The sequence below is a fragment of the Mesoplodon densirostris genome, chromosome 1 (genome assembly GCF_025265405.1).
Source record: "Mesoplodon densirostris isolate mMesDen1 chromosome 1, mMesDen1 primary haplotype, whole genome shotgun sequence".
NCBI lineage: Eukaryota > Metazoa > Chordata > Mammalia > Artiodactyla > Ziphiidae > Mesoplodon > Mesoplodon densirostris.
In genome coordinates, this window is record NC_082661.1 from 190,366,739 (window position 1) to 190,373,069 (window position 6,331).

Genomic DNA, 6,331 nt, shown 5'->3' on the forward strand with positions numbered 1-6,331 from the left:
CATAGGATATATATGATATATATATCCCCTATTGGTTCTCCTAATACATGCTTAATACGTAGAGAAAAGAAAACCCAATCAGCTGTATTCGCACCACACTATTTTCATATTGCATATTATACTCACAAAATTGTAAGTTGTAAGAAAGCACCATTATTTTTTGTATCTTAAAGAGAAACTTGCTGACATTTAAACTACAACACAATGCTTTCTTATTAGAATTTTAAAATGTGTATGTATTGAAAGAATTCTAAGTCTTTTGTCACATACATTTAAAAATAAAATACCTGCTCTTGTACATGGTTGAGGAAGCAAAACAAATTGGTTAACATATGGCATAAGCTTCTTTGTATTCAAAATCAGACCCTTGTGAGTCTGTTTGACTTGGCTGACATCCTAGATGCCCGTGTTTTTCCATAACACACTTGTGTCATTAAGAACCTTGGTGTTGCAGCATTTCTTGAGTTCTCCACTCGAAAGGGGACTTCTGAGGTGTTGGTAATATTGTTTCTTGATCTGGTTGCTGATAACCAGGGATGTATTCAACTTGTGAAAATTCATTGAGTTTAAGTACATTTAACGATACTTGTTTCTTCAAGTATGTATTATACATCAATAAAGAACTGAAAATTTCAGAAAAATGTTCCACTTTTTTTTTTCTGGAATTTTCTTACCAGCTACTGACTCCCCTTCTGCAAGTTTTGATGCTGGTCCTTGCTTGATCTAAGCAAATGTCAACTTAAGATTTTCAGACCAAGTTCATGAATGTGCATGAATGTACAACTATGTCAAGACTGTCATTTGGCTGCAAAAATTTTAAGACGCATCCCAATTTCATGAATTAAAAGTGTGAAAAATGTTTGTCTTAAAATCACGTTACACTGATACTTGGCTTTTGAAAATAATGGCATAGTATTTTTCACATTGCTGTAGTGTTCATACCTTATTATTATTATTATTTTTTTGGCATTTCAAAACTGGCTTTAAATACTCATCAGGGTGCCATGCAAAGGGGCTGAGGTGAGAGCTTGTTACATATGAATGGGGGCTGGGGTGCCTGAGCGAGAAGGGACCCATCCATCAGGGTAGCTGGGGTGCCCCACCCCAAACCTGGGATAAGGCAACAGAGTAGAGGCCCTCTCTGGAGGGTCCCAGGACCAACTGAGAGCCAGCCCTCCCTTTGAGGTAGATCATCAGGGAGGGAACCGAGGAGGAGCTCCCACGGTGGTGGTGACAGGCGGTCACTTCCTCAGTGGTATTGCCGATAGCTGGGGTAGCCTGGGGCTGGGGTACCCTCCTTAGGGGGCAGCTGGCTGGGGTCCTCCAGGAATGGGGATGTAGTGCGGAACGGCTGCGAGTGAGGAGGATGCCCGCATCCTCGATGAGGGCCAACAGAATGCCTCCCATCATTGCTGAGCCCACCGTGGCCAATGGGCCACTGCAGGCAGCCAGCACAGCCCCGGTCAATGCTCCACTGGTGATGGAGTTCCAGGGATCTTCCTTGCCACGCAGCCACACCAGACCGCAGTTGATGGTGAACAGGCTCCCCCGCACCGCGAAGCTACCTCCAATCTGAGGGGCTCGGATCCTCACAGCTTTGACACTGCCTCTCATTCAGTGCCGAATTCCGACAGGGGCATTGCGGAAGCCCTTAATGGCCTGGAAGACTCCACCGCCGATTACACCCATAGTGAAGGCTCCACCGCAGTCATCCACAACTCACCATGGGCAAGGCTCCCAACCGTACTCCTCCATGGCGCCCTATACCTTATTTTTAAAATAACTCTATCAAAGTACTTAATGGCTGGATATTCCATCCGAGGTTGCTTAACTAGTCCCATATTTTGATATATTTTCTTGCACCCATTTTTGCCGCTATAAATTATGTTGCAATGGATATTTCCCTACAGTTAGCTTGTGGTAGACATTGCCGGTTGCCTACCCCGAATCTACTAAATACTTCCCTCTCTTCATTGTGAACAGAAGCCCAGTTCTGTTGGGGTTGTTACAGTCCATTTAAGTTGAGCGGGTCAACAATCCTGTTTCCTGCTTTCACGGCTTCCACTGTTGGTAGCGTAGCCATATAACCCAATTCTGGCTAATGAGACTTAAGGGAAGGCTGTTGCAGGGATCCTGGAAAAGCTTTTTGCTTTCCTAGTAAAAGGGATACATGTGACAATGCCCCTTCTTGTTGCCTTAAACTTAGAAGAAATGTTTATGAAGGTAAGGTATTATCAGCTCCATTGTACAGACAAGGAGACATGGGCACAGAAATGTTGAGTAACTTGCCTGTGGTCATACAGCTGTCAGTTGGCATTCAAATCTTAGTGTGTGGCTCCAACACACTACGAATGACAAAGCAGAAAAGGAGCCCAAGATCTCGAAGGCGTCACTGAGCAGCTGAACCCAGGCCAGCAACTGTTTACCTCCAGACTTATGTGAGACTCCAATTTGGTTAGACTATTTTTATTTATTTATTGGCTGCGTCAGGGCTTAGTTGCAGCACCTGGGATCTTCGCTGAGGCATGCAGGATCTTTCATTGCAGCGAGTGGGCTCTTTGTTGTGGTGTGCGGGCTTCTCTCTAGTTGTGGCCTGCAGGTTCTTCTCTCTTTAGTTGTGGCGTGAGGGTTCCAGGGCATGTGGACTCTGTAGTTTGCAGCACGAGGGCTCTCTAGTCGAGGTGCGCGAGCTCAGGAGTTGTGGCGCAAGGGCTTAGCTGCCCTGCGGCACGTGGTAACCTAGTTCCCCGACCAGGGATCGAACCCTCGTCCCCTGCATTGGAAGGCGGATTCTTTACCACTGGACCACCAGGGAGGCCCCAGACTATTTTTAGATATACTGTTACTTGCAGCAGAAACACACCCAAACACATCTTTTGGGCTGCCATATTTTGGACCATTTTCTTTGATTAGACTCTCAAAGTGGGTTTGAGTCAAATATTATGACTAGTTTTAAAGGCTCTTGGTACACAGCACTAATTATTTTCCCTAAGAATTGTACTAACTCAGCACTCTCTTAGCACTGGGTATTGCTGACTAGATTCAGAGGGTGTCAAACTAAGGATGACTAGTACCATCAATAAACCAGTGGAAGAGGGTGAGACTGTAACTCCTCTGGAGTATTTTCAAATCAATCCTTGCCTTGCTTTTAAGGTGCATTCCTCTTGTGATTAAAAAAAAAAAAATTCATGAGTCTTAAGGTACGTTATTCCCCAGCCTCAAATAAGTTATTTTTCTTCTTACACAATAACACAAATAAAAACACAGGTACTGTAAAAGACTGAGAAAGCAAACTAGAAAGAAAAAAAACCCTTACATGTGATCTCAATACCAAAGAAAATCACTTTACTATTTGGTGGCTTTCTTCTTGGGCTTTTATTATTCCCCATATTCTTACAAGTGTAATTGGATTACACTATAAGTATTTTTATATTTTGTTCTTTTATAATAAGCATTTCCTATTGTGAATATTTTAATGGTTGCATAATATTCCATCCTGTGGATAAATCATAGTTTATTCTTCCATTTCTGGATTGACAAAACAACAAAAGCAGAATCTGCAGAAGGAAGTAAAATTACCACCTCAGGTATGTGCTATATACAAATATATGGTATTTAAATAGTACAGAATTAGCTATGCTCTCAGTTCTTAACTTGCATATCAAAGACTCTGTAATAGGGAAGGAAAAGGTCATTTTCTTATAAAAGAGAAAAGGCACCATGTCAGTGCTTTACCTTCCTATTCATATTCAAGATCTTTTAAAAATACATTCTAAAAATACGTAAGCAGTAGTCAATTTTGTTTTATTTTTATACAATGAAAGGATGCCACTTGACAGAAGTTTAAAAATGTGTTTATCTAAAATAGTTTGAAGAACAGAATATTCTGATTAAACATTCTGGTTAATACTGAGTTGCCATGTAACACTATATAGATTATAAATTTTCAAAGAATTAGGATATGAGGTAATGAAAACAAAATTTATATTAATCATGTTTTAAAAAATTACACCAACTTTTAAACCCTTTCTTTTATGATTCAGGAATTTATCTCCTACTGCTGCCCTGTTCATTTGTTAAGTATCAGTGTGTTAGCAAACAGGCATTTCACCGATGCCCCTAGCCCAGTGCTGTGCCTTTTTTATACAGTCATTTTGTAAGTCTATTTCCTTCACTGGATTAAAAGTTGCTATATAGCAGGAACATTGTGTTTGCAACACACACAGCTTCTAGCAGAGCACTTTGCACACAGTGAGCATTCAATAGACATTTTTATATTTCAAACTAGTTCCCCCTAAATGGATAAGGGGTAAAACAAGTATTTGTAGCAATGGCAATTGTTTCAAGTAAATTAAGCAAAAAAACAAGAACAGAAAAACCTTAATAGATATCTAATCTTTGATGAGAAATTTACTGAATGCTTTCTTTGTGGCAAATACCATGCTAAGTGCTTATAAACGTTAGTTGTCAAAATTCTCAAAACAATCAAGAGGTAGGTGGTATTTTGTTTATTTATTTTTATTTTTGGCTGCGTTGGGCCTTCGTTGCATCTTCGTTGCTGTGCGCAGGCTTTCTCTAGTTGTGGCGAGCAGGGGCTTGTCTTCGTTGCGGTGCACGGGCTTCTCATTGTGGTGGCTTCTCTTGTTGCAGAGCACGGGCTCTAGGCACGGGCTTCAGTAGTTGTGGCACACGGGCTCAGTAGTTGTGGTTCGCAGGCTCCAGAGCTCAGGCTCAGCAGTTGTGGTGCACGGGCTTAGTTGCTCTGCGGCATGTGGGATCTTCCCAGACCAGGGCTCGAACCTGTGTCTCCTGCATTGGCAGGCGGATTTCTTTTTCTTTTCTTTTCTTTTTTTTTTTTTTTGCAGTACGCGGGCCTCTCACTGTTGTGGCCTCTCCCGTTGAGGAGCACAGGCTCCGGACGCGCAGGCTCAGCGGCCATGGCTCACGGGCCCAGCCGCTCCGCAGCATGTGGGATCCCCCCGGACTGGGGCACGAACCCACGTCCCCTACATCGGCAGGCGGACTCTCAACCACTGCGCCACCAGGGAAGCCCCAGGCGGATTCATAACCACTGTGCCACCAGGGAAGCCCTAGGTGGTATTTTATTTACAGAGAGAATACAGACAGGAGTTATATCCGGTATTCAAATATTTGTTGAGCACCTACATACTGGGCACTGAACTAGCATCAAACAGCATTGAAGTCTGCCTTCTGCGGAGCTTATTTTCTAGTAGAACTTGCTAAGATCACATATATATCAGTATTCTAGATTTACACATTACTTTATATATATTATGAATTTGGACAATGTGAATTCATCCCTGAAATGGACCCATTCTCAGTGTTGACAAAAATTTGAGACTAAAAAGCTGAAGTTCAAACCCTGGTGACTTCTTCAATGTAAAAGTCACCCTGAAGGTTACTCTGCCTTTGCTGGAAGCATCCTTGTGAGGATCTGACCTCCAAATTTAGAGTAAACAGAATATTCTCAAGAGAAGACTTATAAAATAATAAAAGGAACCTACTACAGGATTAAAGAAGTAGAAGTTAAGGCTATAGCTTTTAAAGCCAGATACCTAGCTTCCATATAAACCTCAGTTAAGAATAGTAGAAGAACAGAAGTCAGAACACAGAATGGACTGGGCTCTTGGCAGCTAAGTGGGGTGGGAAAGTCTAGGGGAAGGATGGAAGTTCCAGGCATCATCACAATTCACACAGCAAAGCTACAGACCCTAGGTGCTAGGCCATTTTGAATTTTATATACTTCTCTCTAGAGCTAGACACATAAGGAGACACCCAGTTCAAAAATGCAAAGAGGGCTGTGCTCTGCAGCGGGAGAGGCCACAACAGTGAGAGGCCCGCGCACCGCAAAAAAAAAAAAAAAAGGCAAAGAGAGAAGAGAGGAGTTTCAGGTCTGAAACATTCATCGGACACTTCCTGTGAAACACTGAAGTTGCTGGGGGTTGACTGAGGGCTCCTCTCACTAGGCCAGTGCAATTTAATCAGTAAACCACAAGGTCTTCATAACTAATCCCCAGTGGTATGGGGCGTCTTAGGAAAAGTCACAAAGTTTCATTCAAATAAAACTGAAGTTGAACTGAGAAAGTGAACAGAAGATGCTGGAAAAGGAGTAAGAAAAGTGGTTTTAGAAGCTGCTGAGTGGGCAGAAAATTGCCTTTTCCTCTAGCTTGAAGCAATTTTCCCAACTACCACACTACCTAAGAAATCTGAGACAAAGATCACCAAACTATTTCCAAACACAACAACTTGCAAACAGCTGACCACGGCTCTTGTACAGTGACCCCTGAAATCTACTCAAGCACACCTAGTG

The 6,331-nt window shown here is 42.4% G+C and overlaps 1 pseudogene; it reads right to left on the reverse strand.

The window, feature by feature from the left end:
- Window positions 1-1,243: 1,243 nt before the first annotated feature.
- On the reverse strand, window positions 1,244-1,755 carry LOC132486125 (mitochondrial import inner membrane translocase subunit Tim17-B-like; annotated as a pseudogene).
- Between the last annotated feature and the right edge of the window lie 4,576 nt (window positions 1,756-6,331).